The sequence below is a fragment of the Anser cygnoides genome, chromosome 26 (assembly GCF_040182565.1).
Source record: "Anser cygnoides isolate HZ-2024a breed goose chromosome 26, Taihu_goose_T2T_genome, whole genome shotgun sequence".
NCBI lineage: Eukaryota > Metazoa > Chordata > Aves > Anseriformes > Anatidae > Anser > Anser cygnoides.
The window spans coordinates 5,094,059-5,107,898 of NC_089898.1; positions in this window are offsets into that span (position 1 = coordinate 5,094,059).

Here is a 13,840-nt window from a genome sequence, read left to right on the forward strand (position 1 = left end):
ACCAGGTAGGAAAGATACCTATGGAGCAGATGTTAAGACCACAGCACTAATTAATTAGATTAGAAGTGGAGGAAAGGCATTTAACGGTAGTAAAAATCAGTTACCATAATGTTCAAAGGAAGATTCAGTCTGCTTAAGGAGAAAAAACAACACGCCTAAAGTTGAAGCCACATACTAGAAAGAGAGGAGGATGCGCAGCACGGGAAGCTTCCCACAGAAAGGAGCTGCATTTGGGGTAAAAATCTGTCCCTTTTTATGTCATTGAGACATACGAGGGCGTAGGACACCAGCACTTCAGGTAACCAGGAGATGCTGTGCGTTTCGATCCGTCCCCCTGAGACAGCCACTAGGTGACGATGTTTCCAATTTTCTTTCAAGAAACCTTGCTTTCTCAGGCCCAGGTGTCCAGCTGCACATCGAGGACGTCCCTGGCTCCCAGGCGCAGTTCCCAGGCCGAAGGCCGAGCTCCCATCCGAACCCCCGGCCCGGCAGACATTGCTCCTGGCGTTGCGCAGCAGCCATTTCATGTCAGCCTTTGCTCATGGCAGTCAGCTTAGCGCCGTCAGTGCTGCCATCGGGGTGCCCGAGAGCCGTGTGAGGTCAGCAGAGAGTCACTGTCAGCCTTTGACCTCACAAAGGTGGGTGGCCATAAGTGCCCTGAGCGTCCAGCTCGCATGGAGTACTGCTGGTGGCACTCAAGGCATGGAGGTCTTGGTGGTGGAATAGGAGACGCCGATGTCCTGCTGGTGGAACAAGAGACGCTGACGTCCTGCTGGTGGAAGAGGAGACTTCAGGGTTAGAGGTCCTGCTGGTTAGAGGTGCTTAGGAGTGGGCAGCCTCCATCCCGGTGGCCGAGCATCTCCACGGCAGGGAGGCCGCGGGCAGCACGAGCCAGCCGCCCCGCGGGCTGACAGCAGAGGCCCCCGGGGATGAGACGTGCCCCACCTGCCTGGGCCTGCTGGCCGAGGCAGCACCTGAGTCCTGCGGGCACAGCTACTGCTGCGGAGAGCTTGAACCTCTTGTAAGTTTAGTCTTGACAAAGAAAACCCATCCTAAGTGCATTTGCCTTGCAGGCATTGGTAAGTTGGCCCTCCTGATGGATTTTCACTGCCACAGTAGTGCCTCTTATAATGCTACTGTTAATTAGTGCTCTACCCTTCCGATCTTTTACTAAGGTAGCTAGAGAGAAGTGCAGACACCTGTTTATTTCCTGGTAATACCTGCAAGAACCATCTATCTACATCTTCGCCAGATTCATCATAGCGCTCTTGGTACCGCTGATCTGTGTTGCTCTGGAATAAAGTGCAATCGTTAGCACGCCAAGTGTCCATGCCCTTGAATCTACCAGAATCGTACAAATCCCTGTTGTGATCTCTCTCTAGCTGTGGGCTGGCTAAGCTGTCTTTTGGATGGTGAAAATGGGAAATCGTGGGGGTGGGAAATGATGAGTGGGATGAGAAATGATTGCTGGGATGGGAAGACTTCCTTGGGCTGGAAAGCCATGGGGCTAGGAAATGAAAGAGATGGGAAATCTTCCTTGGGATGGGAAAGCTTCCTTGGGAAGGAAAAGCATTGGGATGAGATACCTTCCTTGGGGAGGAAGTCATCCTTAAGGAAAGGCATTGGGATGGGAAATCTTCCTTGGGGAGGAAATCATTGGAAAGGAAAAGCATTGGGGTAGGGAAATCTCTCTTGGGATGGGAAATTATTGGGATGGGAAATCTTGAATGGGGTGGGTACGATTCGTTGCGGTAGGAAATAGTTGGAAAAGAAATGCAAGGGATGGGAAGTCTTTGGGATGAGATCTCATGGGATTAAGAAACGCTTCGTGCTGATGGGAAATAGTTTGCATGGGAATCTGTTGGGCTGTGAAACTGTCGGGATGGGAAATCGCCGGGAGGATGAAAAGTCTTGGGATGGAAAAGTCTTGGGATGGAAAATCCTTGGGAGGGGAAAGTGTTGGAGTGCGAAACCCCCCTGGGCCTGGCAAATGAGGACTGGGACGGGAAAGGCTCATGGGGATGGAAACTGATGGCGCTGGGAAGCCTGCTTGGGTAGAGAAACTGCAGTCCTCACCAAGATGGCGGTGAGGGGCTGGTCAGCCGTTGGGGCGGAGCCCCCGTTGCCCGGGTTCCCCAACGAACCGCCCCACTCTCCAGCGACCATGGCAGGTACAGCAGCGGGCTCCCGCTCCTCCCGGGGCTGCGGCCCTGCCGGCGAGCCCAGCGCCCGAGAGCTCAGCCCAGCGCCCTTTTTCCTCACAGAGAGATTCCCCAGACGGCTGCCGCCGGTGCCGCAGACGCCCAACTCCCCCTTCGTTGTCCCAGCTGAGCCGCCAACGGTGGCTGCCTGGCTGCTGCCCTCCTTCCCCGGAGCGATGGCGGTGCCCTTGCAGCCCCCCCAGGTACCCACCCTCTCCTACGCGCTGCCCCAGGCCACCGTCTGGCACGTGGTGCCGGAGGTCCAGGGGCAGGTGCTGCAGCTCCCACCCGTGGCGCAGCTGCCACCTGGGGGGCACCTCCCACCCGAGGGGCACCACCTGCCTCTGGTGCAGCTCCCCCCTGTGGGGCATATCCTGCAGCCGGTGCAGCTCCCCCCTGTGGGGCATATCCTGCAGCTGGTGCACCTCCCACCCGAGGGGCATAACCTGCAGGTGGTGCACCTCCCACCCGAGGGGCATAACCTGCAGGTGGTGCACCTCCCACCCGAGGAGCATATCCTGCAGCCGGTGCAGCTCCCCCCCGTGGGGCATAACCTGCAGGTGGTGCAGCTCCCCCCCGTGGGGCAGCTCCCCCACACCGCTCTTCCCTGTGCCCCTGTCTGCCAGTGCGGACAGCCCATGGTGACGGGGACACTGGTGCCCCACCATGCGCTGGGGCTGGGGCCCAGGGCCGTGCTCCACGGGGTGCCCCTGCACCCCGCAGGCACCTGCCTGTTGCAGGCCCCCGCCCACCGCAGGCCCCCGCCACCCCTCGTCCCGGGGCCTCGGCTCCGGGGGCAGGCGCTCCCCACGCCCCGCACCGTGACCAGCAGCCAGGGGCAGCTGCCGGAGCCCTGCGACCACGCCGTGGGGCTCAGCGAGGACCAGGGGCCCCCGCTGCCTGACCCCACTCCCCCCGAGCCTTTCCTGGCTCCATCGACCCGCAGCACCCAGACGGCGACGCCCGACGGTGAGTTTGGCGCTGGCACAGCCGCCCCGTTGTCGCCCCACACCCATGAGCCATGGGAAAGCTGACATCGCCCGTCTTGGGGGATTTTCTTGCTTCGTCCTCAGCGGCGACAGCCCCGCAGGTGCCTGAGGAGCCCCCGCAGCTGCCCGAGCTGGGCCCTGATGCCTTTGCCGAGGCCTTTCCAGAGCTGGCAGGGGACAGCCAGCTGCTGCAGCACCTGCAGGACCAGCTCCTGGCCGACCTGGACATCCCCGGCACGGAGGAGCTGTTCAGCTGGCTCGAGGCCGTGGAGCCCCAGGACGCCTTCCCCGATTCGCCCAGCAGTCCTGCCCTCAGCCGCCTCCTCTCCCAGCTGCCCGACCTCTCCGAGGACATCGAGGAGCCGAGCACGCAGGGACTGGAAGCCACAGGAGCCCTCGGTGAGGTACCCTCAACCCCTGGGGTGTACCCCGAGAAGGTTGGGGGTGGGCTGTTGGTGCAGTCCCCTATTGTGCTGGCATTGAGCCCCCCGCTCAGCCCTGCAGCCAGTCCCCTGCCCGGTGCCCTTAGCAGACCCCTACCCAGTCCACCCCTGAGTCCCCCCAGGAGGTCCCCTGACACCCAGGTCCTCAGTTCCCCTAGTAGACCCCTGCCCAAACCCCCCCTGAGTCCCCCCAAGAGGTCCCCTGACACCCAAGTCCTCAGTGAGCAGAGGACACCCCTGCCCACATGCCCCCTGGGTCCCCTCAAGAGCCCCCTGGCTGCCCCTGTGTCCACCGGCACCAAGCGGGGGGCCAAGCGCCGCGCGCCCACCAGCACCCCCAGGACAGCGGAGAGCTCCCAGCCCAAGAGGCCAGCAACGGAGAAACCCCCTGGCAAGGACAGGAAGATGCTGCTGGGCCAGGGTGTCCAAGGCCCCGAGACGCCTTGCCAGGGACGCCGTGCCAGGGACGCCAGGATGTCCAAGGCCCCAGGACGCCGTGGCAGCAGCAGGAAAGACGGCAGTGGCAGGCAGCAGCCAGCGACCAACAACAGCCGGGCGCCCAGCAAGAGAGCCCGAAGCCCGGGGGCTGCTGGGGGGCAAGGAGCAGCGTCGCCGCCTCCCCGCGGCCCCGTGCGGCCCCAGGACAGCCTCTGTCCCCAAGGCGTCAGGGCCAAGACGCTGCAGCGCCAGCGCCGGGACACAAAGACCCCCAGCGAGACTTTGCAGCCGCTGGGGGCCAGGGCGAAGGCGCTGGGGCCAGGGCGCCAGCTGCCCTGTGTGCAGCCGCAGCCCACCTCCAGCAGCCCCAGCACGATGCCCAGCGCCGCGCAGACAGTGCCAGCTGTGCCCGCTGCCCCCCAATCCCCAGCTGGCGGCAAAGAGAAGGTGGTGCCGGCACCACCAGGCAGCACGGCGTGAACAGGGGACGCTGCCCTAGAGCAGGCGCCCAGAGCGCTGTGCCTGCCAGCCGCGGGGGGCCAAGCGCAGCGGGGGGCTCTGCCCACACAGCCGCGCATGCTGCAGCCCCTGGCACGGCCCCGCGTGGACTACGTGCCCTGCGTGGGGCCCTGGGCAGGCGGTGACGCGGCGCCCACGCCGCTGGAGGAGCAGGAGGAGCCGGTGCCCATCACGCTGCAGCAGCGTCCCGAGCGGGAGCGCCTGAAGCAGCTGGCCCAGGAGGAGCGGCAGCGGGCGGCCCACCAGATGAAGATCGGCCCTGTGCAATTCTTCGCGCAGCGGCAGAAAGACGGGGCCATAGCCAAGTATGCCGGCTACCCGTGACCCTGCGCTCCTCGACGGCCCCTGCAGCACCCAGTGGCGCTGAGCTCAGCACGCAGGCACAGAGACCTCTGCAGGCACCTGCTCCAGCTTGAGCCGCACTCTTCAGCCCTTTCCCCTCTCGCTTGCCCTTACCCTTCTTTAGTGCTGTAGCTAGTCAGTGTTTCTCACTGTCAGGGATGGGCAACGGGGGGGGATGGGAGATGGGGGGGTCACGAATGAGTGTTGGGAGTGTTGCGATGGAAGCTGTTGGGATGGGCAATACCTGGCATGGGCAAGTTTGGGCATGGGAACTGCTTGTTGGGACACAAAATGGCAGGGATTGAAAGCTTATTTCTTCCTTTCTGGTCCTTTCTCTGCTTTATAGCCTTTTTTCTTAAATTCCTCTAGTGTAGGTGTTCACTCAGCAAGGCCTCTGCCTGCAGTTGTTCTGGCAGTGGGATGCCGAGGGGATTTAATGCAGCCCGCTCCCGCTGCCCATGCTCAGTCCGTGAATGGATGTGGGCATGGCCAGCACGGACGGGAGAAAATGGGTGGATGGATGGATGGATGGATGGATGGATGGATGGATGGATGGATGGATGGGAGTTGGGAACTGAGCCTTGGGATCAGCAATGGGAGGTTGCTGGGATAGGAAATGATCAGTGGGATGGGAAGTCATGACGGTGATGGGGATTCATTAGTGTGAAATGATGGGAAATTGCTAGGTGATTTTGTGATATTGTGATCATGGTGGATTTTTTGTGATATTTTGTGATGTTGTGATCATGGTGGTGATAGGAGAGCATTAGGCTGGGAAAAAATTGTTTACATTAATAAATTTTATTGATTGTCTTTTTAATGTATTGTATGATTTGTATTATTATTTTCTATTCCTTTATTATTAAACTCTTTATCAATGCCTATGAGCTTTTATTTTCCTTCCGATTCTCTGCACGTTCACTCAGGATGGGGGGACGTGAGCGAACAGATGTGTGGTGCTGAGCGGCCTGCCGGGTTACACCACAACAGACTTTTTGGCAGCCAAGCTGGGGCACAAAGGGTTGAGCTAACGTCACATCTGACCGGAATGTTTTAAAAGAGTGTTTCTTATAAGCTTTCTCTGAGATTGATAGTTGCTGGTCACAATGTTGATTTTTTCCTTTCTAGTGTTGTTTTTCTGTGCTTTTTAGGTGCTTTTTCTTAATCCCTTTCTTGTTGTTTATGATCCCTGGGGGCTGGCCTATGTTTGCTGATGGTTTTGCCCACTTGCAGGTAGCACGTGCTCTTCTTGCACCGACGGTGAACTTAACCCAGTATTTGTCCCCGAATGACAACCTCTGTGGTTAGACAAGGAGTTAAAAATTCCAGCCAGCGATCAGCCCTGAGGCAGGATGGCTACAGGTGGCAAGGGCTGGGGGGGGATGTGGGCCGGGTTTTATCACGATTGCCACCTCCGATGGCTTTGGAATTCAGCCCTGAACAAATGTGGTATCCTACGGCGCTGCTAAAAGGTTTTAGAAAGGTGTGCCCCGATGCTGGCAGTGCCAGAGATTTACAGCTCGCCAAGTTGTCCGAGAAAAGTTTGGATTTGTTACCCGATGCGCAAGAAGCCAATCCAGACACCAGGTCGAGACACAGTTTTCTTTCAGAACTGCGCGAGTCTGGGTACCAGGTGGTTTCCCACAAAGCCAGCACATGGAAAGATTTTCCACGCCACGCTTGATACAATCTTTTATCACTACATTTCCATGCTAGTACAATCCCCTAACTTCTCACAGGTTCCAGAATTAGCCTACGGCTGACATGACAAAATGATTCTGCGCATCCTCAGAGGGGAAGGGTCTCCTGTTGGGCTGGGGTCTCTCACTCTAGGGGTGTGTTTTTTTGTATTAGAATGAGCGTACTTCGTATTAGAATAGCTTTCCATTGTTTTCCAGTGGTTTCCAACAAATGGATTAGTATCAAACTCCAGTGCACGTGTGTAGGATTTTTCCTTACAAAAGGGTCTTCTCGAGTAAATAGATTCCTAGTTATTCATCCTTTAGATAGCTTCAACTCCAGGGTCATCTTTGCCCTTGCCTGAAAATACCCATTTGGTATCTGTTCTCATGAAACAAAGTTAACGAAAAACAAACAAACAAACAAAAACAAAACCCAGTTCCTAGCACCAGCGGCTTGTTTGCTGGGTCTGCTCTATGTGTTTTGAAGACTATTCAGTCCAATTCAGCACCTTCAAGAGAAATTGTGTGGGTCTATGAAAATGCGTCTTGATCTGATGCAAGCCTGTGACGCACCCTGAAGGCCCTCCAAGCCCTGGGATGGGCTCTGAGGCCCTTCCGAGCCCTGGGATGTTACCCGCAGCCACTCCAACCCCTTTGACGGGCCCTGCGGCCTCTCCAGCCCCGCTGACAGGCCCTGCAGCCACTCCAACCCTCTGACGGACCCTACAGCTGGCTCCGGGGACTGCCCTGTGGCATTCCCAGTCACCGATACACACAAGATGAAAGAATGGATGCACAAGTCATCTCGTTTAGTAAGGGAAGAGAGTCCTACTGAGAAGGGGAAGGAGCAATAGGAAGGCGAAGCAGACTACCCCAGTGGAGGGCCGTCCTAGGGAACAGCAGGCTGAAGACCACCATCTAAAAGCAGCAGTAACCAGGTGATCCCGATCTCTGGGTGAGCTGTGAGACATGCGGAAAGATTTCAGCTGTCCTCCAGGCGAGCACATTGTCACCTTGCTGCTGCCATGCTGGGATAACGGCTCCGGTGTCCGGGCTGTGTCTGTGCTGTGCCTGTGCTCTGTGCTGGGCCTGTGCTCTCTGTGCTCTGTCCGTGCTGTGTCCGGGCTGTGTCTGGGCTGTGTCTGGGCTCTGTCCGTGCTCTGTCTGGGCTCTGTCCGTGCTCTGTCTGGTCTCCATCTGCGCTGTGTCTGTGCTCTCTGTGCTGTGTCTGTGCTGTGCCTGTGCTCTGTGCTGGGCCTGTGCTCTCTGTGCTGTGTCTGTGCTGTGTCTGTGCTCTGTCCGTGCTCTGTCCGGGCTGTGTCTGGGCTCTGGCTGGGCTGTGTCTGTGCTGTGTCCGGGCTGTGTCTGTGCTCTCTGTGCTGTGTCCGTGCTGTGTCTGTGCTCTCTGTGCTGTGTCCGTGCTGTGTCTGTGCTGTGTCCGGGCTGTGTCTGTGCTCTCTGTGCTGTGTACGTGCTCTGGCTGGGCTGTGTCTGGGCTGTGCTCTGTGGTCTGTCTGTATTGGCCTCCTTTCTCCCCACTTCTTCTCAGAGCCTGTCTTCAGATGAACAGTCTCAGTCCTTTGTCAGCCATCCCGAGACAAGCCACCACCCCCGACGGGACCGCTGAAATCAGAGGGTGCACCTTCCTGTCTGTGGTAGCAAGAACTCTCTGGTAGGCAACAAGATCCGGGACGAGCCCCTAAACCCTGAGAAAAATCTCAATAATTTTCTTCAGACAGGATCTTCTGTGGAGCTTTTTTATTCGCGATTGCAATGGCGGGCGTCCTGCAAGCAGGAGCGCGCAGTAAAAGTTTATCATAACCGTGTATTCCCTATTACCCGACACCTGATTTCTCCCGTTTCTTCATTGGCTGAGTACTACGGGTTCACAGCCTACTCGACGCACTACTATACCATATACGTACAATTTTATTTGACCAACCGTTAATTTCTCCTTAACCTTTTATTTTTTCCTTCTTCTCTTGTGACTAGAGGGCCCGTGATCTTTGCTTTTACTGATCTCGCACTGCTCATCCTGTTTTTCTTAGCTATCCTCGTTATTTTGGGACAGTGGGACCTTCCCCTTATCTGCTTAACGGATTCCCCACTGCTATGCCACACAATGCCACTTTTGCATATGCAAGGTTAGTGGATTTTTCCACTGCAAAAACACCTTCTATTGCAAAAACACAACTTTGTTTCTCACAAGGAGAAAAAACAACACGCCTAAAGTCGAAGCCACATACTAGAAAGAGAGGAGGATGCGCAGCACGGGAAGCTTCCCACAGAAAGGAGCTGCATTTGGGGTAAAAATCTGTCCCTTTTTATGTCATTGAGACATACGAGGGCGTAGGACACCAGCACTTCAGGTAACCAAGAGATGCTGTGCGTTTCGATCCGTCCCCCTGAGACAGCCACTAGGTGACGATGTTTCCAATTTTCTTTCAAGAAACCTTGCTTTCTCAGGCCCAGGTGTCCAGCTGCACATCGAGGACGTCCCTGGCTCCCAGGCGCAGTTCCCAGGCCGAAGGCCGAGCTCCCATCCGAACCCCCGGCCCGGCAGACATTGCTCCTGGCGTTGCGCAGCAGCCATTTCATGTCAGCCTTTGCTCATGGCAGTCAGCTTAGCGCCGTCAGTGCTGCCATCGGGGTGCCCGAGAGCCGTGTGAGGTCAGCAGAGAGTCACTGTCAGCCTTTGACCTCACAAAGGTGGGTGGCCATAAGTGCCCTGAGCGTCCAGCTCGCATGGAGTACTGCTGGTGGCACTCAAGGCATGGAGGTCTGCATGGTGCAATGGGAGACGCCGATGTCCTGCTGGTATTTTCACTGCCACAGTAGTGCCTCTTATAATGCTACTGTTAATTAGTGCTCTACCCTTCCGATCTTTTACTAAGGTAGCTAGAGAGAAGTGCAGACACCTGTTTATTTCCTGGTAATACCTGCAAGAACCATCTATCTACATCTTCGCCAGATTCATCATAGCGCTCTTGGTACCGCTGATCTGTGTTGCTCTGGAATAAAGTGCAATCGTTAGCACGCCAAGTGTCCATGCCCTTGAATCTACCAGAATCGTACAAATCCCTGTTGTGATCTCTCTCTAGCTGTGGGCTGGCTAAGCTGTCTTTTGGATGGTGAAAATGGGAAATCGTGGGGATGGGAAATGATGAGTGGGATGAGAAATGATTGCTGGGATGGGAAGACTTCCTTGGGCTGGAAAGCCATGGGGCTAGGAAATGAAAGAGATGGGAAATCTTCCTTGGGATGGGAAAGCTTCCTTGGGAAGGAAAAGCATTGGGATGAGATACCTTCCTTGGGGAGGAAGTCATCCTTAAGGAAAGGCATTGGGATGGGAAATCTTCCTTGGGGAGGAAATCATTGGAAAGGAAAAGCATTGGGGTAGGGAAATCTCTCTTGGGATGGGAAATTATTGGGATGGGAAATCTTGAATGGGGTGGGTACGATTCGTTGCGGTAGGAAATAGTTGGAAAAGAAATGCAAGGGATGGGAAGTCTTTGGGATGAGATCTCATGGGATTAAGAAACGCTTCGTGCTGATGGGAAATAGTTTGCATGGGAATCTGTTGGGCTGTGAAACTGTCGGGATGGGAAATCGCCGGGAGGATGAAAAGTCTTGGGATGGAAAAGTCTTGGGATGGAAAATCCTTGGGAGGGGAAAGTGTTGGAGTGCGAAACCCCCCTGGGCCTGGCAAATGAGGACTGGGACGGGAAAGGCTCATGGGGATGGAAACTGATGGCGCTGGGAAGCCTGCTTGGGTAGAGAAACTGCAGTCCTCACCAAGATGGCGGTGAGGGGCTGGTCAGCCGTTGGGGCGGAGCCCCCGTTGCCCGGGTTCCCCAACGAACCGCCCCACTCTCCAGCGACCATGGCAGGTACAGCAGCGGGCTCCCGCTCCTCCCGGGGCTGCGGCCCTGCCGGCGAGCCCAGCGCCCGAGAGCTCAGCCCAGCGCCCTTTTTCCTCACAGAGAGATTCCCCAGACGGCTGCCGCCGGTGCCGCAGACGCCCAACTCCCCCTTCGTTGTCCCAGCTGAGCCGCCAACGGTGGCTGCCTGGCTGCTGCCCTCCTTCCCCGGAGCGATGGCGGTGCCCTTGCAGCCCCCCCAGGTACCCACCTTCTCCTACGCGCTGCCCCAGGCCACCGTCTGGCACGTGGTGCCGGAGGTCCAGGGGCAGGTGCTGCAGCTCCCACCCGTGGCGCAGCTGCCACCTGGGGGGCACCTCCCACCCGAGGGGCACCACCTGCCTCTGGTGCAGCTCCCCCCTGTGGGGCATATCCTGCAGCCGGTGCAGCTCCCCCCTGTGGGGCATATCCTGCAGCCGGTGCACCTCCCACCCGAGGGGCATAACCTGCAGGTGGTGCACCTCCCACCCGAGGGGCATAACCTGCAGGTGGTGCACCTCCCACCCGAGGAGCATATCCTGCAGCCGGTGCAGCTCCCCCCCGTGGGGCATAACCTGCAGGTGGTGCAGCTCCCCCCCGTGGGGCAGCTCCCCCACACCGCTCTTCCCTGTGCCCCTGTCTGCCAGTGCGGACAGCCCATGGTGACGGGGACACTGGTGCCCCACCATGCGCTGGGGCTGGGGCCCAGGGCCGTGCTCCACGGGGAGCCCCTGCACCCCGCAGGCACCTGCCTGTTGCAGGCCCCCGCCCACCGCAGGCCCCCGCCACCCCTCGTCCCGGGGCCTCGGCTCCGGGGGCAGGCGCTCCCCACGCCCCGCACCGTGACCAGCAGCCAGGGGCAGCTGCCGGAGCCCTGCGACCACGCCGTGGGGCTCAGCGAGGACCAGGGGCCCCCGCTGCCTGACCCCACTCCCCCCGAGCCTTTCCTGGCTCCATCGACCCGCAGCACCCAGACGGCGACGCCCGACGGTGAGTTTGGCGCTGGCACAGCCGCCCCGTTGTCGCCCCACACCCATGAGCCATGGGAAAGCTGACATCGCCCGTCTTGGGGGATTTTCTTGCTTCGTCCTCAGCGGCGACAGCCCCGCAGGTGCCTGAGGAGCCCCCGCAGCTGCCCGAGCTGGGCCCTGATGCCTTTGCCGAGGCCTTTCCAGAGCTGGCAGGGGACAGCCAGCTGCTGCAGCACCTGCAGGACCAGCTCCTGGCCGACCTGGACATCCCCGGCACGGAGGAGCTGTTCAGCTGGCTCGAGGCCGTGGAGCCCCAGGACGCCTTCCCCGATTCGCCCAGCAGTCCTGCCCTCAGCCGCCTCCTCTCCCAGCTGCCCGACCTCTCCGAGGACATCGAGGAGCCGAGCACGCAGGGACTGGAAGCCACAGGAGCCCTCGGTGAGGTACCCTCAACCCCTGGGGTGTACCCCGAGAAGGTTGGGGGTGGGCTGTTGGTGCAGTCCCCTATTGTGCTGGCATTGAGCCCCCCGCTCAGCCCTGCAGCCAGTCCCCTGCCCGGTGCCCTTAGCAGACCCCTACCCAGTCCACCCCTGAGTCCCCCCAGGAGGTCCCCTGACACCCAGGTCCTCAGTTCCCCTAGTAGACCCCTGCCCAAACCCCCCCTGAGTCCCCCCAAGAGGTCCCCTGACACCCAAGTCCTCAGTGAGCAGAGGACACCCCTGCCCACATGCCCCCTGGGTCCCCTCAAGAGCCCCCTGGCTGCCCCTGTGTCCACCGGCACCAAGCGGGGGGCCAAGCGCCGCGCGCCCACCAGCACCCCCAGGACAGCGGAGAGCTCCCAGCCCAAGAGGCCAGCAACGGAGAAACCCCCTGGCAAGGACAGGAAGATGCTGCTGGGCCAGGGTGTCCAAGGCCCCGAGACGCCTTGCCAGGGACGCCGTGCCAGGGACGCCAGGATGTCCAAGGCCCCAGGACGCCGTGGCAGCAGCAGGAAAGACGGCAGTGGCAGGCAGCAGCCAGCGACCAACAACAGCCGGGCGCCCAGCAAGAGAGCCCGAAGCCCGGGGGCTGCTGGGGGGCAAGGAGCAGCGTCGCCGCCTCCCCGCGGCCCCGTGCGGCCCCAGGACAGCCTCTGTCCCCAAGGCGTCAGGGCCAAGACGCTGCAGCGCCAGCGCCGGGACACAAAGACCCCCAGCGAGACTTTGCAGCCGCTGGGGGCCAGGGCGAAGGCGCTGGGGCCAGGGCGCCAGCTGCCCTGTGTGCAGCTGCAGCCCACCTCCAGCAGCCCCAGCACGATGCCCAGCGCCGCGCAGACAGTGCCAGCTGTGCCCGCTGCCCCCCAATCCCCAGCTGGCGGCAAAGAGAAGGTGGTGCCGGCACCACCAGGCAGCACGGCGTGAACAGGGGACGCTGCCCTAGAGCAGGCGCCCAGAGCGCTGTGCCTGCCAGCCGCGGGGGGCCAAGCGCAGCGGGGGGCTCTGCCCACACAGCCGCGCATGCTGCAGCCCCTGGCACGGCCCCGCGTGGACTACGTGCCCTGCGTGGGGCCCTGGGCAGGCGGTGACGCGGCGCCCACGCCGCTGGAGGAGCAGGAGGAGCCGGTGCCCATCACGCTGCAGCAGCGTCCCGAGCGGGAGCGCCTGAAGCAGCTGGCCCAGGAGGAGCGGCAGCGGGCGGCCCACCAGATGAAGATCGGCCCTGTGCAATTCTTCGCGCAGCGGCAGAAAGACGGGGCCATAGCCAAGTATGCCGGCTACCCGTGACCCTGCGCTCCTCGACGGCCCCTGCAGCACCCAGTGGCGCTGAGCTCAGCACGCAGGCACAGAGACCTCTGCAGGCACCTGCTCCAGCTTGAGCCGCACTCTTCAGCCCTTTCCCCTCTCGCTTGCCCTTACCCTTCTTTAGTGCTGTAGCTAGTCAGTGTTTCTCACTGTCAGGGATGGGCAACGGGGGGGGATGGGAGATGGGGGGGTCACGAATGAGTGTTGGGAGTGTTGCGATGGAAGCTGTTGGGATGGGCAATACCTGGCATGGGCAAGTTTGGGCATGGGAACTGCTTGTTGGGACACAAAATGGCAGGGATTGAAAGCTTATTTCTTCCTTTCTGGTCCTTTCTCTGCTTTATAGCCTTTTTTCTTAAATTCCTCTAGTGTAGGTGTTCACTCAGCAACGCCTCTGCCTGCAGTTGTTCTGGCAGTGGGATGCCGAGGGGATTTAATGCAGCCCGCTCCCGCTGCCCATGCTCAGTCCGTGAATGGATGTGGGCATGGCCAGCACGGACGGGAGAAAATGGGTGGATGGATGGATGGATGGATGGATGGATGGATGGATGGATGGATGGATGGATGGATGGGAG